The following is a 27,559-nucleotide window of genomic DNA, read 5'->3' as shown; positions in this document are numbered from 1 at the left end:
CTTGCAGGTACAAGGAGGTTGGGGCTGAAGCACTGAAGTACCCCTGCCAGCTCCTGACAAACCCCAGTAGCAAGGTAAGACTCCGAGGACAGGAGGAGCCCTCCTAGAGAAACCAGATGTGGTAGAAAACCTGATGGACACAAGCCACCACAAGTGCTTGTTTATTTCTGGTTGTGACTTGTTTCAAATGCTGTCACTTCAGGTTATCTAGGCTCCCAAAATTTTCCACTACAGTTTTGTATGATCTCAGGTGACATTCTCAGATCTCCTACCCCTGTGCTGCAGAAACAGAGAGAACACAGGTGTTAAACACACCCCCAATAGCAGGCATGAAAATGAGATGCAACTCACAAGTAATGGCACATTTCCTGATTTTTTTTTTTTTTTTTAGTATGGAAAAGAATGGTTCGTGTCAACACATGTCGTCATCTGAACAGTTTTTTCCAGGGTATCCAGCTTGCTTGGCTGAATGTGGTTGTTCCTAGGGCAGCTGGTCAGGACTCAGAATTTGCTACAAAAATCCTGCAATACACTCCACTCCTGGAGGGAGCAACAAGCCTCCCAAAGCCCGAGTGCACTGGCTGTTGCCAGAGTTAGCAGGCAGTGGGCGAGAACACCTCCAGCTCCTTTTATCAAGATGTTCATCTCATGATCTACTGGTTTCCTAGCAGCTGCCACAGCTGGAAGTGTGAGAGAATTCCCCAGCCCGAAGCAACATGCATGGAGCAGCTGCCCAGTTCATAGAGTGTGAAAGCCCTGGAGTCTGCAGTGCAGACAGCAAGCCAGCAAGATACTTGGATTATGGTGAAAGCTCATTAAAGTAGAAACTTCTAGGACAGCCTTACACTTTATATGGTTTGGATTTGCCTGTGCAAAAGAGACATTTTTGGAAGATCCACAACTCGATTTATACCTCAAGGACTGACTCTTGCATGTTGTATGGTAACTCCTCACTGCTCTGGTTACATTCATATGTTTTATGTTTTCTTCATCATAAAGACACCTCAAAAGTATTTGGGGTTTTTTTTAATCAGAACAGCTGCTTGAAGAGCTTGATCAAAGTTTTAGAGAAGTGCAGTTATGACATACATATGTCAAATGGTTTATATCCTTGGGTATAGCCTGTGTACAAGGCACCAGTAGCATTTATCAAGATTGATGGACAGAAGAATTTTCTCATGACTAAACATAATTCAAGTTAAAAAGTTAACTTAATTTTTATAATTATTTAAAAGAAGATTTCATTTAAACAAATTTAAACTCACGGAAGAATTTGTTCTATATGTTCTCAGGAAAAAAAGGTAACATACTGATACTGATATTTCTTGTTAGATATTGACCAAATCTGTCTATTTTAAGGGAAAAATGAGTTTGGGTTTCTTTTGCATAGGAGGATTGGGTTTTCTTAGTATTGTACTTCCTATATATGTTTATGGTACCATTGCAAAAAAAGGTATTAAAATCTTGTCATGAAACTGATCTTAATGTGATTTAGCTATCAGAATTCTAGTTCAGTATAATCAATACTCTACCTACTTGAAGGAGGGAAACTAGAATTTATGTGACCTTCACTGGTGTAGGCTTTCCTCACCAGGAAAGCAAAGTAACTAGATATGTCTAGAAAGGGTATATCTACAAATAGCATATTATCATCATTCAACTTCAATCAATTTGTATCTGTCAACATACAGAGGGTTTCTGTATGCTTGGGCCTCTTTAAGCTTGCCTGGAGGAAATCCCTTCAAATGAGGCAAAGCAACATTTTAGCATTTCACACCTGTAGCCCAGAAACACCTACATCTTTTTTTTTTTTTTTAGATGCTATGAAGCTCCTACCTCAAAGGTCTTTTGGCAAAGAAAAGGACAAAAAAAGACCCCAGCAAATAAAAGATGTCCTCTGTGATACACAGGCCCTTGTCAGAAGGTAGCAATTAACATGAGCCACAACACCAAGGCTACATGCACCAGATATGGAATTAAGGTCTTGTGAACAGTCAGCATGCAGGAACAAAATATAGGAGGAATTTCAAACAGGTTACCCAGACAAGATAGCACAGGACAAAGTTCAAGAGTGTCTGTATGGAAGCCTGACAAGTCCATAGAAAGAGTCTGCAGCCAGCACATTCATGCAGCACACAGGAGGTTCCTCAGCACGAAGGCAGAGAGTCGCGTAAAGTCTTGCAGCGCAGTTCCAGTTCTTTCTTTACAGAGATGGAAAAAAATCAAAGCCACTAGCAAGGAAAGCTATGTTGTGCTAACTGGATAGGAATTTTTTGAATATGGTAAAATCATTCTGCTACTCTGCCGTAAGAGAGCATTTCCCATGAGATATCTGTCCTTGAGTCCAGAAGCGACTGTTTTTCCTAGCCCAAAACATCAGTGAACCATCTGCTCCTCAAGTAAAGGTACTTCCTGCTGTAATTAATATATATTTTCCATACATTCTAGTGAAGCCATTTATTTTACCAGTGGTCAGTAACACACTAACATAGTTGCCATCAAAATGTTCACAACAGCTAAACCTCACCTACAGTGTAATTTCCCACCTCTTGGAGGCAAGCATAGAGCCTGGGTGAGTCCTGATCCCTGTCTCGTCTCACCTCACCCCCCCACCCCACCTCAATACCCCAAGTAAATGAACTAAGGAATGCAGGCATGTAAGGAGACATAGCAGGGGATACATCCTCAGTTTCAGCAGTCAGAGGGCTCAAAACATACATGAGCCATAGCCTAGAGATGTGAGCACGCTGACACTGTTCTGATGACAATAGAGCTTTGCAGAGCATAAACAATACAGACACAGCTAAGGCAGGTAGTCTTTAGGCATGCAAGTGAGCAGGCACACAGATATCATTTTGCTGAATCATGTCATATGAACCTCACAGCTTTAGGGACAGCAAGACATCCTCCAATTTCTAGCCAGCTTGGGAGGAGTCAGTCACATCCAGTACAGACCAGCTGGGGCTGAAGAGAACTTAAGTAAAGAAACTGTCTCCCACCTGTGCATTTTGTTGCCTGAGTCGTGAGTGTGCTTTTAAAACTGCAATGGCTTAGCAAGGTCTTCCAAAAGCCCCAGACAGTGGTTGCTGCAAAACATTCTTTCTGTGGCTGATTTTAGTTCTTTCAGATGGGTTCAGAGATCCACTGAGCAAGGTAAAGAGCCAGGTTGCTTAAAAGAGTAAAAACAGTCGTTTTTTACTCCTCCCTGCAATTCGTTCTAACCCAACTTCAGATTTGAGATGCCGGGTAGTTTTGCAATGAAGATCCATAGACACAGAGGTCCCCTTTGGAGCGAAACAGAACATAGAAATACCTTCATCTGGACCTTCTTTTTAAAGCATGATACTTGTCTAATTCCACATTCAAGTATTTTAGGTTAGCTCTCAAAAATACCCTCGTAGCCTTAGCCATTAATGTCTTAAGAACCTATTCAAGTGCTTTTTTCTTTTTATACCAGTAAAGCTGAATCAACAAGATTGCAGAGATCTGTCTGAGATCAGAGTAACTGCAGAGCTGAATTTAGCCCAGTGGTATTTTTGTTTAAAGGAAAAGCACAGAATGGAGAAATGCTGTACTCACGAGTGTTTTGGGACTCCATGAAGGACAAACTCATTAGGCTGAAAAGCAGTACTTCTATCTATATCTGGTAATTGTATGAACAGCATCTTAACCAGTTCATCTGGAGATTCCTTCAGTAACTATTGCTTTCTAAAGAGGTGTTTTTAAAGACCTTATTACTATATAGAAAAAAAAAAAAGGAACATAGCAATCAAAATATATGGAAATACATGAAATGTGACTTACTAAATTTATGCCTAAATATCATATTTTCACCAACTCACGGAATTACTTCTCATTTCTTTCACAGTATTTTAAGAAAATACAATCTCCGCACCTGCCTCCTCTCTCCAAAGGGTACAAAAAATAATTTTAAAAGACAAGATGAAGGTGCTAAATGCAATTCATAGAAGTCATAGAACCATTCAGCTTGGACAGATCTCTGGAGTTTTCTAGTCCAACCTTTTGCTCACAGCAAGGTCAATCTATGATCAGGGCTTTATCAGTTGGGTCTTGAAAACTTTCAATAGTGGAAGTTGAACAACTTGTCTGAGCAACCTGCTTCACTGCTTGACTGGCTTCAGAGTGAAAAAGTTTTAATTATAACCAATCTAAACCCCTTGTTGCAACTTAGGTCGACTGTCTTTTGTCCTTCTGCCATGCACTGCTCTGAAGAGCCTGGCTCCATCTTCTCAATAACCTCCTCTAGAAATTGGTGGCCTACTAGTTACTCCAGTTGCAGTCCCCTCTTGTCTAAGCTGAACAAGCCCAATTCCTTTAGCCTCTCTTCATCTGCCGTGTGCCCTGGCCCCAGCCATCTTGGTGACCCTCCTCTAAACTCCTTATAATTTAGCAGTGCCTTTCTTGTATTTGGGGATCCAAAACTGGACACAGCACTCCAGATGCAGCCTAACAATTGCTGAGCAGAGGGTTATAACCAATCCCTCTACCTACATGCCTTCTGTTACTATAGCCCAGGATGCTGTTAGCTGCTGTCTGCACTGCCAGGGCACACTGCTGACTTATATGCAGTTTGTCTTCTACCAGACCCATCAAGTTCTTTTCTGCCAAGCTGCTCCCTGGCCTGTATTGTTCCAAGGTATGGTTTCACCCTAGGTGTGGGACTTGGCATTTGTCCTTGCTAAATTTCGTAAGGCTCTTGCTGGCCCATCCATCCAGCCTGTCTAGGTCCCTCAATGGTGGCTCTGACTTTAAGCATTTTGACTGGTTCCTACAGTTTGGTATTGTCTGCAAACTAAGAGCAAGCCCTCCATCATCCCCTCCAGGTCACTGCCAAAGATATTCATTGACAGGTGTCAGGATAGACCCCTGTGGTACTCAGTTCTAGCATACTCATTACTGAGAACATATCCATCTGGTACATCCAAACTCTGAGCATTTAATAAGCAGGCAGGATTTCAAGGCATAAGGTTACAAGTATAGCAGCATATCCAAATTTAATATTTAATCTAGTCATAGAAATCAGCTTTTAGACCATTATTTACATGACCTAACTTCAGCATTAAGCCTAGTCACCACTGACTTGCTTTTTAGTCAGCAGAGAGGAAAAAGAAAATCAGTACAAGCTGGGGACCAACTGGTTAGACAGGTTAGCAGCTCTGCAAAAACAGATGTCAATACAACAGGGTGTTGACAAACTGGAGAAAGTAAGGTAGTGGAGCACAAAATGACTGTTACTTAAATAGCTGAAGGTGCTAGAAAATATGCAAGGAGAGGCTGGAGGAACTGGGTTAGGTCGCTTGAAAGGGAGAAGGCCAAGAGCCAATTGCTGAATTCAACAAGCTAAAGGCGAGTTGTAGAGAAGGTGGCATGAGAGTCTTCTCAAAAGTGCACAACAAAAGAAGAGACAATTTGTGACAAATTGTGATGCTGGAAATTCTAATCAGACATAAGGAAAAAATTAATCAAAGTGCTTCAGCACTGATAATGGTGCTCAGAGATGCTGCAAACTCTTCATCCTTGGACATTTTCAAAACTCAACTCGATGGCCTTGAGCAATCTGATCTAACTTGGAAGTTAGCCAAGACTTGTGCAAGGGGTTGGATCAGTGACTTTAAGAGGGCCCTGCTAGTCTAAATTTTTCTGTGATTCTATGCGAAAGGCTCCTTCAGTGGGTGATTCATCTTGTCTTAAAATAGGTGTCTAAAATAGATTAGATGAATCACCATCTGGTGGTGCCTGTGTCTCACTGAAAATATTCTCCACTGAATACAAAGGCAACCTAAGCTGACCAGCTATGATTGAATGTCTTACAGTGAGACATCTGTAAATTTGAAGAGATAAGAATCATCATTAGTGACTTGTGCCCCAAAATGATAAAGTTCTTGCCTTGTTTATATAGTACCCCTTTAGAGCATGAACTGTTTCCTTAATAATCAATCTCATTTGTGGGAGAAGGCAGACAAACCCTCATATAACACATTAAAAAATTAAAAATTAGGATAACTTAGAATGTGAGCTACAGAGAATTTGAGCTACCTTAAAGAGTTTGTTGCCATATGAGTTCTTCCCTTCATAATACAATGGGTAAAGTTTTATGATTGGGTATATATTACAATATGTAATGTTTTTGTCTTTAAAGACAGCTGACAAATTAGAAGCTGACAGGATGTTTTTCCCTAGCATGAAGATATTTCTGTCTCCACAGCCTTATATATTAAGACCATAGTAGATAAAGGAGAATGAGTTTAAGTGTCCAGGTCATTTAAATTTTTTAAATTGTTGTTATTATTATTGTTGTTGTTGTTGCTATTATTAGTAGTATTAACTATAAATTATTTAAAAACACAGTTTAGAGCTGTATGAAATGCTCATTGACAAGAAAAGCTCTGTATGTTTAACATGAGTAAGTAGAAACCATTGAGGTTGCAGGCTTTGTTATGGTCCTAAGAAGCAGTATTTAGCTAGAAAATATTTCTTTCTTCCTGGAAGCTGTAAGGAAAGGAAAAAAGGAGGTAGATAAAAAAGAAAAATCAAGTCTTTTTTCAGCCTTCCACATCATCAGAATGATTCTGTTTTCTTCTATCTGAAAAACTGAAGTATAATTAAAAGTACCAAAACTAATTTTAAAAGCCACTTTAACAACAATTAATGTCTACAGAACTGTATTGGTTACATGTCTAATAAAGTCAGTGTAACTTTCTCCTAAGGGAAGTGGCGTTTTTCCTACATACACTAATTAAGTACCATTTTCCATGTTCCACAGATTCTCCAAAAGCAAACTTCCCTTTTGTTTCCTCCACATCCAGCATCCGTTTGTTTCGTACACTGCACAGAGGAGAGGAAGTTCCCTCGCTGCAAAAAATGACCCAAAATGAGAGCACTACCACAGAAAACTGTGGTTGAAGGCAACTGGAAGAACAGAAGCAGCAAGTAACTTCTACTGATTGTGCTTTGTTTGGCAGCAGAAACAAAGGTGGGTGTGCCAAAATGAAAACAAGTACTTTCCGGAAAAGACAGTTCTGGTTTTGCCGCACAGCTGACAAAAATCTATGAAACTATCTCACAGGTCCTCCAACCAGCCCTGCCTGCAGGAAAGTCACTCTACACAACCCTGAGCAAGAGAAGAGGGGAATGGAAGGACACAGAGACAACTGACAAACATATTTCCTCATAAGAAACAGTCCTGAGCCAAGCACCACCTCTCAAAGCAGCCTATTTGGTAATTTAGAAACCAGCCCCTCTTTGTAACTACTTCCCTGCTACAGTGCCCTGCTGTCACATGGCCATCCCTAAGAGAATTTTCTAAGTATCTTTAGAGAATGTGAATCAAAACTTAACAAAACTGTTAACATGTATTAGGTCCAAAAACATTCTACACTGATTAAGGAAAAAAGTCAATCCTGTAGAAGTCTTTGCCAAAACCACCAATCCCAAGATTTTACATTTCACTGCTGTTTCAGAACCACTATTGGAACTTTTAACATTTCAGCTATGCAAATATGAAAACTTTATTATTTTACAATTAACAGAGACCAATTCACACATGCTTATTCTGAGAACATTTTTTACTCCCAAGGCATTCTGTTAGCTAATTTTAAGATAGGAAATTACTCAATGTGAACAAAAATATTTGAGATTCTGGGTTTTATTTTAGGACATTAAGATTTCTATATTGACACATACCCAATACCATCAGATTTTATTTTTCTTTTGAACTGAGAACTATGAAATATTGAATTCTGTGTGTGAATGTACGTAAGATGTCTGGTTTTAAAAGAAGCTTGCCCGTGCTTTTCCTATAACAAGGCCAGATCAAAAACTGCAGGGGCAAGCTCTTAGAATTTTGAATGAGTTTTAGTCTTACAAAGATCTTCAAGCATGTTCAGGCAGTCAGCTTTAATCACACATTCTGGGGAAATATTTTTTTCCTGTATAGTTTCTAGTACTTTGTGCTGACAGCTCTCATGCTTTATTATATTTTGTGTCTTACCCTGAAATGCCATCCTATTTTGAATGACTGAATTTTTGAAATCTCTAATTGATTCACTGTAAGTACAGTAAAACCATCATGTATTAAGTCATTCAATGAGAAGTCTCCATCTCCCCCTCCACACAGGAAAAAGAAAAAAACAGTTAGACCTCATTGTGAACACAGAAGAGGAGGTATATAAGAAACTGCCGTTTGTCTGGCTTGGCTACTCAAAACTTTTTCCAACTTAATTCCACAGATCGATACAGAAAGAAAGAGTTTAGTGCTTCCTTATAACTTATAAGGGTTAAACGTTGGCAAGATCCCAGTACCTGCTCTCAAGTGGGGACAAGTTTGTGATATAACTTGAAATCAAAATCATCATTGCTTTACTTCAGCAAATTTTACTAGTCCTGATTGTGACAAAAAGAATTGGCACAATTTGAAAGTGAAAACATTTTTTTGGTCAAACTTTGGAACCTAAGAGTGACAGAGAACCTCATTCATCAGACGTGTGAAAAATAGGTAACACTACTGAGCAACAGCTAAGTAAATACAACTGCCATTTATCAAAAACACACAAATACCAGCCTCAACCTAGGAAGGCATTTCAGAATGAAAAAAAAAATTAAAACCTTTGAGTTAACAGGACTTCAGTTTCTAAAAATGTTTTTTTTAAAAGGGTTTATCAGTAAAGGGGAAAAAAGCTTCCAGATTTTCAAAATCGGCATCAAAACCAGTCTAACAGCATATTGACATTCGTGACTATAGTGTGTAAGCATTACTGACATATACATAAGGAAACACTGTAAGCACCTGGAAGGTGCAGATTCAAGAGAGTAACATGGAAATACAGAGTCATTCAGTGAAACTCTGGTGATTTTCAGACCAAGACTCCACTCTTCCACTCAAACTTCACAGAAATTCAGATCTACACCAGAACAACAGCATATCTTCAAATATATGAAGAGGGACAATGTTGCAGCAGAGAATCACAGAATAAGTGAGATAAAACCTTTAGATGCCTGATCTTAAAAGTTTACTCTTAAAAACCTGGAGAATAGCAACTTGCATGCTTTCTAAGGGGGGGAGGAAAACAAGACAGACCACTACAGAGCTTCAGTCTTCTGACAGAAACATTGTAAATATTACTCAAAGGACCTATGCCTTAACTCTCCAAGGCCACATGTCACTAATCACAGCAGAGTAAGTACACACAGTCAGAGAGATTGCAAGCAAGAGGGAAAAAAAATAATGAAAAGGTACAAAACAACCTAGTGATGATACAATGAACTGGAGGAAAAAAAGGGAAAGGTGATAGAAAAGTAGTTTATTCTCTCTCAGTTCTGTATGACTTTCCAATAGCATGGATGCACGCAGAATAATTTAGCAATTATGGGTCAAAGTAACTTCTCACCAAAGAAGCAAAATGAAAACATCTCTTTAACCCCTCTCATGTTCTAAGAAGGTTTATAGTACGTGACAATCACACAGTACAAATTCAAATGGATATATGGAATCATCATGGTGCCAGGTTCACATCATTCTTCTCAGAGTAAAAATTCATCCTCTGCTGACAGGCATCAGGAGCTGCTCCTCTAATTCTCTTTCCCCACATAGGAACGGTTTGCTTGTTTTTTGGGAGGATCCAAGACCACTTGAGACAGCAGGGTTGCATCTGCTGTCTAGCATCAACTCTTTCATCCCTGAATAGTTGAGGCCTTTCCTCCTACCTCTCAACTAAAACATAATTTTCCCAGTTCCTTCTGGAACTCTTTTTCCTGTTCCTAGCACCATGCCAAGACACTCCTGAGGCACGTGGTAGTTATGGACCCCTCCAGGTGACTTCTCCATAGCAGCCAACTGAGACCTGGCAGCTTCCCACTGAATGGTTTTCCCTGCTTTGCAGGATAACGCTGATTGGGGAGCAGTATGACCATGGCAGAACACATTCTCCTAATATGTCAGACTATCTAATAAGTTAAAAAATAGAATAGTCTAACTTCATGCTCAACACCTCTCTCTCTGGCTGTTCTTGGCACGCTATTTTTATATATATTAGAATAAAAAAGTTTATAATGTGTTCAGTAAGCTGAGAGCCAAAGTGAGGCCATCCTTAAAAAATGCTCAGTTTCCTACTCCCAGCAAACTGCTCCTAGACTTTTGTCTGAAACTAGACTCTTAGTACTAGGAGGGAGTTTCAATTTTTCATAGATTTATTGTTTGTTGCAGTGAACTTGTTGTAAACAAGAAAATTCATCAAAGGCCCTACATTAAGAAAAAACAAAACAAAAAAAAAGCAAAAAAAAAAATCCCAACCCAAACCGCAGGAAGAGAAAAAACCAACAAGCCAGAACAATTTCTGAAGGACAGGTTGTGTTATACCTAGAGGAACCTAGGGACTTGCGTAGAAGATTTCCCAGAATGAGTTTAATGCTCATTCTGAGCATTAAATGATGATGAGACCATGAATGAGGAGAAAGAACAGAGCAGGTCTGAGAAAGATGATAAAACACACAAGAAAGACTCTAGGAAAATAGAATGCCATCAAACTGGCTTTGCTAAGACATACTCTTAGTTTGTCCAAATTTGATTTGTTTGCTTTTGCTCTTTCAAAAGATTCTGACTGAACAGCACAGCTTTGAGGTAGTCATAAAGCTTTGGTGCAATCTGATCATTCTCCACAATCATTTCTAAGCCATAGCAGTATTGGTCAAACCTTGATTTATATTTATTTGCTCAGAAATCTAACTAAATTAAATACTACAATAACAATAATAATAATAATAATATACACAGCTATACTTTATAACATGACTGGAAAATTCTGGATAGAACCATAATCTCCTGACAAATTGCTGGCAATTCAAGATCCTTGTCTGTTGTGCCCAATAAATGCACATACTTGACTGCTTTCTTATTGAAGAAAAAAAAAAAAAAGCCACTTAAAAAAAACAGTAAGAGAGTTCAGGAAGTGCATTTCAGTGTGATTACAATACTTTTTTGGTAAATTAAGCCACAGCCTTTGGCCATAACATGACCCAAAGTATGTTGTAATGGTCCACAAATTAAGTGCCTTCTATATGTTATGACTTAGGTATGTACTGAAAAACTTGGCTTTATCATACTTTAAAATATAAGAAGAGAATTTTTTATGTCCTATGACAGAATGCTTTATTAAAAATAATGATGTTTCAAGAACTTGTAATATTTGCAGAAAAGAACATTTCAGCAAGGAAATACATCTTTGGAGCATTTTTATTTTTACAGCAAGGCAAGTTACCTCAGCTTAAAAAAAAAAATCACAACAAAACCAGCCTACACAAATATGTTCAGGTCTTCTCTTACTACAACATCAACATGAGAATATCCCTTGTGTACGTCTGTACACCACTAGACAAGTTCTCTCACGCACGTCCTTTGACACCAATGCTCCTGCCTCTGCATGCTTGCACACAAACACTGCGCTCACATGTTAAGCTTCTCACACATAATCAATCCTCCAAGCTCTGGCGCTCTCTCACACGAGCACAGATGTGCTTCATACCTTCTCGTGCATTAGAAAACCATGTGAACCATCTGTCACTATTTAATCTCCCAACCCGAGCTAAGTGAATATGTCCCATCTCAACCCCAGATGCCCCAGTCAGCCTTTCAAGCAATACACTCTTCACAAATAGACCATTGTTTTTGCTGCTGCCTACATAACATTAATTTGTTTTTCACTCCATCTCATCTCCTTTTGCTGCCATATGCCCCATAGAAGGCTCTATTTTGCTGCTCTTTACAGCAGTCAGGCCTCAAGCAGTCCCGTGTTGGATATTGCACAGCCAGGGCCAAGACACGTTTTGCAACAGGCAGCAAAAACTACCCACTGAGATTGGTGAGCACCACAGATTTCCCTTTTTGTTCATAGCTTCACCCTTCACTGTTCTTTGATTGGTGTTTAGGCAGGTGGACACAAAGAAAGAAAAAATTTTTAAGAGATAGTAGTTATCATCAGAAGAAAAGAAAGAGACCTACGCATCAAAACCTTGACTGACTATACTTTCATTTCATAGGTGAAAAAGGAAGGAACAATTTTAGTGTTTGGGGCAAACCCCTCAAACTACAGTCTCAGGACAGAGGGGCCTAAAAGAGGCCTGAAAACTTTGGTATGTAAAAGACAGGCCGGAGAAAACACAGAAGCAAAAAGAAAGACCACCTTGTCTTGGGGATCTCAAAAGCGCTGCTGAAAGCAGCATGCTGGACTTGGAAGGAACAGCATCAAAAGCGAGGCTTAAGTGTTTTCAACATTTCGGGGAATGTAACGGTACCGCCCACAACCAGTGCAGAAGGTTGCTATTGCTCACAAAGGTGTTTATTAAAATCTATGAAATACCTCTCCCAATTAAATGTCTCTTTAAAGCACTGCTCTTTCTTTCCACAGATGAGAACAGAAGTTCACATCTGTGTTTTGTACCAGAGAGACCCCTCAGGACCTCTGAGGGTGACACTGCCACACTGGAGCTTACTGCCAGTCCTGAAGAATTGGAGAAAATTCCGTTCTGGAGACAAAACACAAAGCTCAGTGTCTCCAATATGGAAAAGTCTTCAAATTGAGGATTAAACTACAGAGTTTCTGGTATACATAGTATGGACCAAGCCCAGATCCACTCCTCAGAAAGGAACCAACACATAATGGATATTTTGTTGCTTTCTTCTAAGGATGATTAAGTTGGCATGCACTTTAAGAAAGGCTTAGATATATCCAGATTCCAGCTTTATCTAAATACTCACTTTATTAGGGCAAAGGGGATGCTCAGTGCTTTAATTGGTGACAGTCCTCCTCCAGCATATCCTAGTGCTGAGAGGTGGTTCCAGTGAACACAACATAAAGCATGTCTCAAATGTCCATTTTATTTAAAACCGAACAATCCTGCCCCTCCCACCCCTCGCCCCCAAAAAACCATCCCTCCCTTCACTTTCACCTCAAGGCAATCCAAAGGGCTTTCCAAGGGGAAGGGTCCGTTTATATTAGCTGTCTGTCACTTAGGCAAGAAGCAGGAGAAGCCAGTAACCCTGAAATAAGGCATCTGTTCAAGATACTGTAAGAATAACAACACATTTTGGAGGCGAAAGCAAATTTCCCCAGATGAGGAAAAAAAAGTTCAGAAAACTCCAAAGCCAGATTTTTCAAACAGTAATTGACTCACAGAATAATGTGCAGGTAGAACTATTAAAGCAGAGAACATGGCTGCTTGCAACTCCTACTAAAGAAAGAAGCCCACTCACAATAACCTGGATAGTTCACCTCCTGCAGTGAAAGAACACTCACAACATGTGTAATGTGTTTCAAATGTGACATTTTCTTGAAAAGAGAACAGAAAACATCCAAATGCCATAACAGCTTATTAAAGAAAAATATGGGGGGGGGGGGGGGGGGAAGGGGGGGGTTAGTGCACATTTTATTCAAAAGGAAGTCTTTATTTCAATAATTGTTGCTTAGAGTCTCATGCCAGATTCAATTCAATCACCTTAAACATCACATCAGGAATATTCATAGTAGAACCCTGACCAGCTCAAGCAAGGTTAAGAACGTTACATGAACGTTCAACCCAAACTTATTTTCCCGAGCAACACCATTTGTTGTTCTAGATCAGTTAAGCACAGCCCAGTTGTTCTGGCCAATGCAATATTTCTAACTTTAAAATTTTCCCCCAACATTTTAAGGATGTGGCTTACTTTCATGTACCATTATCTGTACCTTGTCAGTAAGGATGAGGTCAAGAGAAGAAATAAAATTCTATTCCTAGCCACGCTAAAATTCAAAATACTGAACTTAATAATTTAGATTTGGAAAAGAAAGCTAAATATCAATATATACCTAAAATTACCAAATTTATATCACTTGTGGTATAAGTTATCATCTTAAAGAAGTAAAAAAAATAAATTAATAAATTCTACAGATTTCAGCAAGTAAGAGTATTTTGTCTGACAGATGGAGAAGTTATGGCCTGTAGTTAACCAATACCAATGTTCAAGCTGAGGAATTCTGGGGTAAGAAAAACAAATAAGGACAAAACCAGTTTTTCCACAGGTTTCAGACTTTACAAGCATAGCAAATTTTTTCAATTATTATTACAAATATCTATATCTCACTCCAGTCTTGTAACCATTTCCCCTATTCTTTCAATACAACTTTGAACTTGCACTAAATATCATCTGCTCCACCTGGATAATTCGGTTATTTTTTATAGACTAGGCGTGTCTCATCTTCTGCTGCCTGACAAACTCCTAAGTTATTTCAAAATACAAAAGCCCAAATGAAACAAACCAGTATAAGTAATAGCAGAATTCAGTCTACAGAATGAGATGGAGTTGACACCAAAACTCCTCTCTCTCTCCTTCTTCACTCCCTAACCCATTCCTTACCAAGCCCCAAATCTGAAAAGACGGCCATGCTCTAGAAAGCAAGGTAGATTTAGAAAGAGGACAAGGAAGGAGAGGAGTTTTTACCAGGTTGATAAAGCAGAAGAAAGCAGAATGAACGAAGATGGGTACAACTACAATAACGTGTAGGCAGCACAAAAAGACATTTGGGGCTACTCAGCCTCACCCTGATGTCTTTGTGCTCCTCAGTGATTAACAAACTGCAAGAGAGAAATATCTGCTTTTTTCAAGTTCACGGAGCTGATGAAGTAGCTGAAGACATTCATAACTTCTGACCTCAGCTGAAGGGTTGGTCATAATAAGGTAAAACCCATCATATCTGGTCATAATTTAAATAAAAATAAGTGGAATCTTCTAAGACATAACAGTTAAGGAACAAAAAACTACTTACAAAAGAAAAAACAACCACAAAAACCCCAACAACGAAAACGACAAAAAAACCCCATAAACCTAACCTGATATTAATAATATGTAGGCCTATCATTACAAGTATTAAAAACTTACAAAGGACTTCAGAAATAACTTTTGGAGTTTTACAAATGCCATGCTCCAGACATATCCCATCTCTAGTAACCCCTGGCACCGCTCCTGTGCAGTTCAGCAGCACTTGTAACAGCACCACCATGGCATCCCCTTTTATGCAATTACTTAATGTCTCCGATTTTCTAATAAAATGAGAAAGTTTAAGAGAACTGAAAGTTACTGAAAATCAGAGCTGTGCCAGTAGTTTCCAGTGATGACCTGACATCATTTTCCCCCAGCTGATATCCAAGTAGTTAAGGTATTTATATAGTCCAGCCCAGCCCATTTATTTCAAAATTAACTTTCTGTACCATGTGATATTTCAGATACATCTGGAGGATGGAAGAAAATGGTAAGGAAAATCATTAGCTTATATGTTATTGTAGCACTTATTCAAATTTTATAAATTAAGCATGAGCAACTGGAGAGGAGGAAAGCCCAGACAGCATTCCATAAGAGAAATTGGAGATCATTTTAGACAGAAAAACTAAAAAAGGAATAATACAACTTGGAAAAACAGAAATATGGTGGAGGAAGCTGTAAAACAAAGTCATATCTGATTGGATTTTTTCCTGGATTTCTACTCTCAGTAAATCTGGATAAAAATCATTATTTTTTTCTTTATTGCAAGGAATAAAATCCAGCCTGTGTTCCAAGAGCCATGCTGAAAACCCCTCCTTGTTTTATGTATCACCACAACCAGGACCAAAGATCTCCACTGGTCAAACACAACTCTATAGTAAACTTGTACTGTTATAACCTTCCTGGTATCCTCCTCAGTAACACTTACTCAAGCCCATTATCTTTTCTAAATTCTTTTGCATGGAATGTACAAAAATTTACAAAAGTTTTGTTAATATTTTTTTTTTTTATAATTAACAAACACCACCACCACCCCTCAAAAAAAAGAAAACCACACAAGAAAAAAAAAAACAAGCCCCACCAGTAAACCATTCTTCCTGATGACCAAGTGGGTTTTGTTTCCCTTCAACTCTATTTAGTGGGCAGCAGAAAATAAACAAAACCCAATCACCTTAAAACAATACTCTCTAATGGTAAACAAAAGATGTCTCTAAATACCCCCAGAAAGGTGTTTTAATGAGTGAATGACCTTCTCTTCTCTTTTTGGGGGGTAATACAAAAAGTTTTCACAGCAGACTAAAATACTAAGAACATTTGGTTACTTTTAAATACATTTCGTTTCAGACAAAAAGGTTGATCAAACAAGAATTTATGTATGCCTAATAGAATTACTTTTAAAAATACTGACTTTTGGTTTTAGTAAAAGGAGATGGGATATTAAACTCAGTGAAGAGTCACCTTCAAATCATAACATAGTTTAAAGAACCATCTTACCATACCAGAAAGAACCATGAACTGTTTCACATTTTAATTTGCATAAGCTACCTGGTGCCATTCAAGCCGAGTCATGACAAGCTTGCAAAGACCTGAACTGCCTGTAGGTACTTGAAAACAGAGCTCATTGCTTTGGAGCTCACAAAACGCCACGTGAGACCCTACGTGGTTTGCCATGACTATGAACATAGCACAAGGCAAGATATTTTTCCTTGGCTTTTTGGCTTGCAGGTATCCATTCAAAACACTCTGGCCAAATCCTACTTGAATTTGTTTGACTTTGGATACTTTCCTCTCCATACTCTGTTCCACCCTGCCATTTGAACAGTGACAGTGTCACAGAGCACAGACGCAGCTGACTTTCACAGAGAGGGGCATTTCTGAGGAAAAGGGAAATTCTATCAGAAAACTGTAAATAAAGGAGAAGATAAGAGCAAGCAGACCAGACTTCCTACTCTCTTTGCAGACCTACCAGAAAACACACTCTGCCCCATGTGCTGCTTCCCTTCTGTTGATCTCGTGTTTGCCTTCACACGACTTGATAGCACTTCTGTGCGTTTGAAAAAAAGCACTTTGGACAAAACTGACTTGCTGAAGTATCAAGAGAAGAGATGAGTAAATAGAGGGAGGTAAAGAAAGAGGACTACAAATGACTTCAAACACACAAAAAACTAAACCCAAAATCTATAAAATGAGCAATTTTAAAAATACAGCCGTGTATGTGTGTGCCAGATTTATTAGATTGCACCCTCTCTGGAGCAGGGACCACGCAAGACACGGTGCTTATTCAGTGCTCAAGTACAAGTTTGCCATCAGCTGAGGCTGTCTTTGGACATGACCTCATTGTAAAAACATTACCCTCAATCACAGTGGTCCTTGAAAACTGCCTCCTGGCTAGTTGATTGTTATTACAGATTTCACAGTAGCTATTAGGTATATTTGCATCTGTGTCTTTAAAATCATGAGTGAGAGAGAGATACCTGGGGAGTTGCAGGGGGAGAAATAAAAAAACACGTCTGAACAGATGATCTTTACAGTTCCCCCCTCCTGCTGCTAGAAGCTTCCCACTCAGCTTCTGCTCCTATTTGTTCATCTTTCTCTGGCAAAAACTACTCTTAACTGTGTTAATTTTCTTTTTTGTGGGTTAATGTTGGGTAACGGACTTGCAATTGCCCACGACTAATAGATTTCTAGTGACTGACTTTACTGCACTCCTGGCAGTAAGCAGGGCATATTTCTTGAACCATGGTCATTTTAAAGGATTCCAGAAAGTACCTTCAGATATTTCATGGCTTCATTTAAACAGCTACTTTCTTGGTTCCATGCAGGATTTTGAGCAGGAGGACAGAATCTTCAAAGGGAGGTCACTATCTTCTAGAATATTAAGTTAGAACCATCTCAAGAGTTTGAACAAAGCATGAAGCATGACCTTTTTTTCATTTATTTATTTAAGGCTAAACTTGGCAGATATGAGAATATCCAACTCTACTTAGACAGCCATGATCTCAGCCTCTGGCTGTGCAAAGACATCTTAAATCTGTAGATTCTGTGCAGATCCAGGGGATTTTTGCCAGAAAGTTTCCCGAATAAAATTAAATATTCCTTCATGCTAAGCTTTACAATTTTTTTTCTTCCTATCCTAGCCTATTATAATCCCAAATTAAAAATATATAATGCTTTAGGATTAGCACTGCTTATACTGCAGTTTCCCAGCCAAAAATGACTGCTATAATTCTTTAACAATTTAAAAAAGGTTAAGTGTCACACATCTTCTGCCTTTAAAAAACCAGTGAGGCACAGCCTTTTCCTAATTACTGTCCAGTTACCTGGGAGTGAGAAGGCAACAGGACATAGTCCTGCCAAGGAAAATCTTGGGAACACCCAATGCTTGGGTTGCAGTTGCAGAATGAATGGCGTCTGTTGAAAGCATTCTGTGAGAATGTGGCAGCGGCATACTAGAAGCCACTTACATCATTAGCTTCTGAGGCCAAGACAAAGGATTATCTAGATGCTTGGGCCCTTCAAAACCCCCCAAAAAATGTTGTATACAGCATATATATATGTATAACTACATTGGTCTCTTTGCAGTGTTAATCTACCCCTGCCTTCAATTTAGCAGCTTCACATCTTCATGAAAATCTTTTCCAAACTAGGTGTGCAGCATTAGCAGAGGTGTACGTTTAGGTTTCTTTGGAAGTACTAGCTACCACCAGCCAGGACTGTGCCTTTGTATTTCACAAAATAAAGAGAAAATGATGATGACCTGTAGCTTTTTAACTATCTCTGCAGACTAACTGCAGTGAGTCTTCTTCCCCCAGATGTGGCAAAGGAAGGTGTGTGGCTAGGTCACAGTTATCTTCCTGTGTAGTTTTAAATCTGCAGGGCTGCGCACTGACATTGTCAGTGTGCCAGCTACAGGCCCTTCATCTAGTCAGGTGTTTGTGTCTCCTGTGCACCTTCCACTCCTTGCCTAAACTTCAGCATGTGGTTCTTGCATATAGCACTGAAATCCCAAGTGTTTTCAAGTGCCAAGGTAAGCACATACAGTTTGAAACTAACAGGTTCTGCGAGTCAAAGGACAAGTAATATAATAATAGCCAACATTCAAATAGGACCTCCTGCAGAGAACAATCTGGATATTAAGAATTAACCTTTTTTAGGCACCATGACCAGAACCTAACACAATCCACACGATCTGCCTCAAAACCCTACCTGGGCCACAGCACTATCTCCTGGAATCAGAAGTTTCATTGCAAGAAAATGTTGCAGTTCTTCACATACAGTGAAGAGAACCAAGCAAAACAAAACAAAACAAAATTTACCAACATCTCCAAAATACTGTAGGCAAGGGTCTGGAGTTAATGAATGCAAAAATTGGCCTGCACAACATTTCTCTTGTTTCCAAGAAGTTACTGAGGTTCTTAAGAAATCAAGGAAGATCAATGAAGAAGTGAGAACTATTCACAGCTCACTCCACTCAACTGAGGCCACTCTGCAGACACATTCAGCTGTTAGTTATCACTTCCCAGACAAGCCACAATGCAACTCTGGGAACCTGTTTTTAGTTTGCCCTTGAAAGAGACTACAAGTACTCATGCAGTCTAATATAGATGGCACAAAAGAGCTGAAAAGCAGTAGGAAGACCAACGCATCAATCGTTTCTATGCAGCCTCTAGGTGTGAATGCTCCTAGTCCCACTTATGGCAAGGTCACACAAAGTTGAAGCCCACCTATAAGTTATTAGCTTTTTTCCCCAAAGACAGCTGGAGAGCTTGCATGGACTGTTAAAACAGAGACCTACCATCTGAACTTACTAATTTGCAATCTTTAGTTCCAAAACATAACATTAGAAAGTGATTAATGACATACAGAGCAGATCTGCAAAGCCTGAATAATAATTATAGCATAAGCCTATCTTGGCTGTATCTATACTAAAGGAAATATGACAGAAAAGAAATGCAGGTGAATAAATAGTAAAAGTGAAAAATAAATCAGACTTGGCATGGGCAAAGCCTAGAAAACCAACCCGATTCCAAAAAGAACAGTTGGATTTGTTACTCTAACCTAACAGCTACATAAGACTAAAACAAGTGCATAATCATGACTATGAAAAAAGAGCTATTCTTGAAGATAGTGTTCTTCTGATATTCAGCCTCTGCTCATGCAGAGTTTGCCTTCTCCAGGTGTCTTGACATCTTCACTTTATCATTTTTCTACCTTCATCTCTAAACTCAAGTAGGTCTTCCCTTAAGGCTGCTTTCTGAGGATTGTTTCCGCTTTCATTTGTTGTAACTATTACTTCATAGTGTCATCATGTATCCACCTCTGATTCATATTGTAATGGTTTTAACTTTCCTGTATTATATCTGGGCCCAATACAAACTGAAAACAATGTAAGAAAGAACCAATCCATTGCCAGCTGCCCCTCAGCTATGATACAGTACTCAAGTAAAACACAGTGTGGATGGCTTTAATGCAGCTTGACGCCTGAAATACAGCTGCTCATTCCACATGTTATCAGACATACTAGGAATGGGCTCAGGAGCACAAGCTCAATTTCCCAGTGTGTGGACACACCTTAAATGTCAATATTATTAGCCATCACACTGTGACTGAAGTAATAAATGCACAAACCAACTGTATTCTAGCCCATCACACCCAGACAGCATCTCTCTTCTGCTCCTCCAGCATAAAGCCACAACTGTTGCTCATTGAGCTGCCAAGCTTTCTACATTATCCCTAGTAACTTAAAAACAGGAGTATGCTCAAATAGTACAGAAACTTTAAGGCCAGAGGGTGAAAACACGAAGTGACTTCATTAATGAACAAGCGCTTCATTAGAAATTAGTCTCTATTCTCGTGTATTAACACAATGCCTTTAAAAAGTAAATACATCTGCATTTACACGTCACTTGCCTTTTGCATCTCTACTCCCTTCCCATATAGAATTACTGGACTCAGATGTGTTCAGAAACTATAGCATGGTGGTGTAATCAATACAACTCATCCTCCTGTCAACACAGAGTGATCAGGTGAATGTGGACACTGTAACAGGGGACCAGGACTCTCCCTCACACATGTCATAGTAATGGCAGATGCACATTCCTTTGCTGACCAGGAATAGGGAAGCAGCTTTATTTATTTAATTTAGAAGGAGGAAAACGGCTATGAAAAAACAAACAGAAACAATGTAATCCGTTCCCAGTAAATCCAGGAGATTCACACAATTTTCCTTTAACTACCAGAAGTTAAAGGAAACCTGCAAAGCTTTTACATTTTTTGTTTCATTTCCTTTATAATCTTCTCACCTTCATGCTGCCCTCCCTATTTAGCTTTTTCTTCAAGTGTGAGAAGACATCCCAAATCAAGGGTCTTCCTCCTCTGCCAGCCAGGGTTCTCCATTTCCCAGGCAGCACCCAACCAGTCAGGGGAGCACCTGAGGCCAGCTGAGGACCAGGTTCTCCAAAGACTAGTCCTAGTCCTCTTTGGAAGGCTACTCAGGCTCATTGTGCAGTCAGGAGGATGTCTTCATTGAAGCTGATTTTCAGAGCTGCTCTTTCCCCATTGCCTCTCTAGGTAGAGAGAGCAACCACCAGGTATGGACTCACCAACTGCACAACTTTATTGCATTTAACAGCAGTTGCTACATTGAGTTAACACTTCCTAGTACACTGGAGTATCACCATCTGCAGGCTGGGGCCAGCCAGGATGGACTTCTTTAGCTCACAGGCAGATGGAAATGAGACTACAGCACTGCCATCATAACAAGTACTCTACAACTTCATGGAGCCCAAAGCAGAGTCTCAAACAATTATCACAAAGCTTTGTGATATGTTTGTCCTTGAAATTCTGGTTATTTAACCAAAGCACCATTTTTAATAGCTACTCAGGAGACTTCTTCACTGCTTTTTTGCTGAAATTACGATTTCTGTCTCACTGGGTGTTTTTATAGCATTGCCATTCATGCTACATGACCAGCATAGCTGAAATATCTAAGCGCCCACAAATAATTAAAAAGTCATCTCCACTTTTTAAATGTTTGGATAAATTTATTTATAGGGCAAGTCTGCAATTCCCCCAAAGTCATACCTTCCAACCAAAGCAACTATGTCAGGTACTTAAAATATCACCCCTTTCCCTATGGCTCTGCCTCTCATGTCTGCTGGGATAGCTTTTTCCCCCTAGAATGCAGATAGTGACCTCAAGACTGGCTAGCAGCAGCTAAAGACCAAGCTGTACTAGGCAGTACTGCACTGCTTGGCAGAAAAGGCCCCTCCTACATGGAAACACCGACTCAGCATAATGCTCAAGCATTAGCCTTTGTATTTTACTTCAAACAAGGCTCATAAACTTATACCGAGGCACACATTAGCACACCTCTCTCAAACAAGTGGGAATAGAAAAGCTCCTCAACAGTCTTTAAGACACAGTGGACGGGAAGGCATGTCAGCAGCAACGCCTGAGGAAGGTGTTTTTCCAGAGACCACTTACAACACTGTTCCAACCACTGCAGATATATTTGCCCCTGATCGCTCTTCCCAAACATTTTGAATTCTCCTTAGCTTTATATTTTTCTGGCATTCTGAGTTTGCAGCTTCACATAAATTGAAGTAATTTGGTAAAACTGTCATCTTTTTCAGCATATTAAATCGAATCCTCTGAAAAAGTTAGACCCCATAGATTGTTCACAGCATCTGGAAGGCAGATCCTTGACTGTTTCAGAAGAAAAAGATTTAAAAAAAAAATTAAACACAGGAAATTATCAGTACCCATTGAGCTAATCAGCTTTAGAAAGCATGGTTTCTTTTCCATTAACAAAACCCCTAATAAGCTGTTGATGCAATTCTTTTGTCTTCTTCTTTTTTCTGGTGACACAAGCTTCTCCCTGTGAATGGAGTCGAAAGGATCACTTCTTTCTGTGTTATTACAGTATCGGCACAAACCCCAAGCTGTACAATAATTCCCTTCCCTTTCCCATGCCCTCACAAACACATAAGCCTCTGTGGCTAAACACCTTAACTCTGATTAGCCAGATCTTCCAGAGTATGATCCAGAGACAGAGGGGGCTTGTTTGTTTCAGGGATCAGAAGCTAAGTGGAAAGAAAAGAATGGTCAGGACACAGAGGATGGAGAAAAGCAAGTATGCGAGAAGCTGAAGCCACAAATCACACACACAAGGGAAGAACTGCCAAAGGAAGAACTGCTTTGCTTTTCTACCTGTATCAGAGAAATGAATATCAACTACAGTGTTCAGAGCTCTAAGGAATCACAGTATTCACTTGCTTAATCAAACAACAAATTGAATAAATACTCTAACTAATTGTATTGATGAAGAATGAGTATTTGGAAAACTGTAATTCAGAAGTTGGGTGGAATTCTGATTTTCATTAAACCAATGTAGCCCTTCAATTACAGGACAGAACTTGGTTTCCTGGGCCTGACAATCCCAAATTAGGATTTAATAATAATAATCAGAATTTAATACCAAATGTCAAAACATATGTGAATGCTAAGCACTCACACAAATCATCAAGTGTTAGTCAGAGACAATAGCTTAGTATAAACTGCTTCCCCTAGTAATTACTAGGGAAGTATCCCTTCCATTAGAAGGGACCCTCAAGAGGGCTTTGATTAATAATAACTAAGACCATCAAAATCTTGAAAACGTTTCCTTATGCCCATGATTAACTTCTATGTAAATTGTCAGTACCTTTGAAATCAAAAAAAGTAATCACATCTTAAAGGTTACTTGTGGGCAGACAGGAGTTCAGCTTTGTCTCTGGAGGAGTTTTGCAACAGTTCTCTCTTTAGTGACCAATTTTGTAAAGCACAGAAAACTGTCAACTATAACTCGCATTTGTGACAATGGAGACCATCTGAACAACTGGACCACAGGGGAAGTGGAAGAAATTCATTTATTTATCTTCATACAAAATGTAAATAGAGAAAGAGCAGTCCAATGAGAATTCATAGATTGCTCCTTCCTTGAATCCATCATGCTCAAAAATCTCTGCAAGAAAATTTCCAAAATACTGTATTTGCACTCTATCCAGAAACTGCTGGAAAATTGTGAGCGGTATTACTGTATAATTTAGGCACGAGATCATATTGCATTTGGTCCTGAGAATTGTCCGTATTTTATTTGTTTGTTTTTAAACCAACACCCTCCATTTTCACATTGTCTACACTAGCCTTCAACACACTCGGAGAAAACAGTGATTCACAGAACGAAGACCCTTCTTCAGGTTTTTTTGTGCTACAAGTTTGAGCAAAAGAACTTTTGCCAGAAGGGAAGTCCTCTGCTTCGAATTCAGCAGAAAAATATCTTTGTCATTTGACTTTCACTGAAGCCTTAAAGATCTGACAAAAGTCAGGAGTCATCTGCTGAAATACAGCTGTCTACATCCATGCTAGATGTTTGGACTACTTTTATATCCAATTGGCATAAACAGCACTTCTCAGATCTGATTCTGCTGACTAAATGTAGACTTCCACTTCAGGAAGAGATGAAGTGATCCCTAGAAATGTTCTGCTTCCTCACTATAAACGGTGTGCAGAGAGCTGAGTTTCAACAGACAAGTCCCACCTTCTCCATGGTGGGTATCACACTGAACAACCATATCTGGTTTCTCCACTAAGACCTTCCCAGCTTTGCTGGAATTTCTGCCACTTTAATTGGTACGAATAAACCAGTATAGTTACCCTAAGCTTCATGCACAATCAACGGAAAGAAAGGGGCACCTCTGAGAGGCAATTCAGCTCGTGTACAAACCTGAATTCTCCCCAAAAAATGCCACTGTGTTTTCAGAGATTATGGGAATGAGACTTATAAGCCTACCCCTTAATAAGGTGAAGCAGTGAAGTGCCTTGAATTAGACAGACAGGTTCAGGCTGTTGCTGCTGAGAAGGTGGGAGATATAGAGCAGTCTCATCCCTTATCTCCTCTCCACACCAGCGAGGCTTGAAATGTACAGCATCAGACCCCACAATAAAAGGCAAGGTTACAGTATGGGTTACAGAGTCCTTCATAAAAGATTTTGAAGGAGAATAAAAACAAAGCCACATCAAGGAACTTTGAAAAATCTGTATTGTGGTCTGCATAGTGTCTATCCACCCACAGCCTTGCCAAGTGAGGATAAACAAGAGCTGAATGAAACTCTGCAAGCGCACACTTCAGTTGGCCAAATATCCAACACAGTCTGGAGCAGCTAAGAATTAGTCCACACTCCCTTAATATTTCAGAACAGAAGTGCAGACCCTCAAAAGGGTCTGAGACTCCTCTGTTAGCAGCACCTGCTCTCAGCTTACCAGGTAACACAGAAGCATAAAATGGCAAACCTGGAGCCAGGCTGTCATGCATTCACGCTTCTGTCACTGAAAGAAGTCACCTCATTAGCTGAGGACAGCCAGGCTTCCGCATTCAACTTCTGCAGGAATACAGGATTTGGCAGCCTCCAGAAATCTGAGCTCTCTGTTTTTCTTCCCTTGGTTTACTAATGCCCATTTCCCCTTCCCTGCCTCCCTGCTCCCAACGCACACACACTTTAATACTAAACCCCAGGTGTTACAGGGTTTCTCCATACTTCTAGGCAAACACTACACACTTGCCCTCCAACCTTAGTGAGTATGCCTTCTCCACAGAGGTAGTAAACCTGCTGTAAGAGCACAATGCTTCTTAGTAAGATGCTTAAGATTAATCAAAAAAAACCCCTTCCCATCTCATGCCTTTAGAAAGTCTCACACCCACCATCTTACACAAAAATACATTCCCTACAAGACTGTGATACATTGCACACTCTTAATGGTTTCTACAGTTACATAGTCACAGACAATGTAATTAACAAGCAACATTCCTTCTTGTAAAATGGGAGGAAGAAAATAAACAGAAGTTCACAAAAATATATTTAAGCTCAGAAATAAAATTACATTTTTTAACCTTATTTCATCATTTACTGTGTCAGAAAAGACATGAGCCTAGATTATCTAGGTGCAAAACACAAGTTTTTAATCAGTCTGATTTACAAAATACATTGTGTCCCCTTATGAGAAAAATGATACCTCATTTACTCCCTTTAGATACACATCAATACTTTATTAAGTCTTTTTTCACTTTCCATTTCATTTGTTTTGTGCATACTGAAATCAAGGAAAAAAACAATCCTGTGTTAAAGTTATATTATGTTTTCTGTTTCTTGTTACATAACCAGAAGTGTTACAGAAAATATTATTGTGGAGTTTAAAAAAAAAAGCACTTAAAAAAAATTCTAACCAGGCAAACATCTCTGCATCACAATAACGTGTAAGGTGCTTCTATACCCACTACTGGCATACATTTAGATTAGAATTGCATGTAATCTATACCAAACTTTCTGAATGCTGAATCTCTGCTGAATGTCCTTTCTGTATTTAACCTCCTCTATTGCTGACAAAGAAGTAAGACTTTCCAGGTTAGTAATAGCAAAATTCCACATTGCAAAAACATTGAATGCTGTCATGCATATAAAGTCATTGACAGGGTCTGAAAATGTCCCTCCCATGTCAAGATTAGTCTCAAGCAGAGAAATGGCAAGAAAATATGAACATGTTATTTTCTTGTGAGAGAGCCAAGCAATTAAAAACCAACAACCACATAAACCCTAAACCATATCTTTTAAGAGAAATGGTGAATTTCAGTGTTCCTTTCTAATGAAACCAGAAGAACACACCAACCACTGTGCTGGAAACATTTCCTTCCAAAAAGCAGAAACATCCATAGTGGTAAGGGAATTTCATGATGTGGGTGTTTTGTGACATTAGGATCCTTCACATCATTTACAAAAAGGGACACAGACTCCATGTTGGAGAACACATCCATTCCATCCCTCTCTGCTCTGTGTACACCTGCCCAAGCAAAAACACCATGTTTCTGAATTCAAGCATGCACAGAGACATACTCACATCGTCATCTGAACCCACCACACACCCACCATCTCCCACCAGAGCGACTCACAAAAGCCTGAAACACTGCTCTGGATCCAACCAGTATTTTCCTCTCCTCTCTGCATTACAGCCACAAGCCCAAAGCCCTGTAGCTCAGCTTGGTTCATCTGGGCCCACTTTGTTAAAATAAACACAAAGGAAGGGAACCCACTGGGCTGGCTGAACAACAAGAAATTCGGCTGCAGAACTCCCTCACACTTGTGTGCACAGCTGATTTTACACCACTTGGCTGCTATGTTCATATTATTTTGTCAAAAAGTACAGAACAGCTTTCACCACAAATACTTGGAGCTTGAAAATTACAGCAAAACCAACTTTAGCTGGGTGCAAATTGCGCTACAAGAGGGGCATTTGAAGCCCCAACATGACGCAAGCGAAATCATACCAGGGACGAGGGCTTGCTGGAGGACACTGGACCCACGCAAAGCCACAACGTATCTATTAGGTGCCTATAGCTCATTCGCTGCCCAGGCTAGGAGCGCACTGCAAACAGATTTACACAAGCTACAAATCAATGAGGCAGTGTGGCTATGCCCATGCCAGTGACAAACTGCAGTGGGGAAGGGAGCCTGGACTGCTTGGCAGACCTGCCATTCCCCTCAGCCAGCCTCCCACACCCCCTTCCCTTCACCCCTTCCCTTTCCCCCCCCACAAGTTGAGTGTCGCTGTGGTGGGAGCAGCCCTGCAGTTCTGTGCCCGGCGGTGGGAGCAGCCTGGCCTAAGCGCCCAAGTCACCCCAATGTGGGTGGGCTGCAGGGGGCCAGGCCACGCGGCACGGCA

At 39.8% G+C, this 27,559-nt stretch overlaps 1 protein-coding gene across 2 annotated transcripts in view; it reads right to left on the bottom strand.

Moving 5' to 3' along the window:
* Positions 1-27,559, bottom strand: part of PDE10A (phosphodiesterase 10A) — a 347,743-nt gene that overhangs the window by 318,356 nt on the left and 1,828 nt on the right. The gene's annotated exons all lie outside the window — the stretch shown is intronic.

Source organism: Corvus brachyrhynchos, unplaced genomic scaffold (genome assembly GCF_000691975.1).
Source record: "Corvus brachyrhynchos isolate BGI_N302 unplaced genomic scaffold, ASM69197v1 scaffold70, whole genome shotgun sequence".
NCBI lineage: Eukaryota > Metazoa > Chordata > Aves > Passeriformes > Corvidae > Corvus > Corvus brachyrhynchos.
This window is presented reverse-complemented; position numbering and strand designations above follow the sequence as displayed.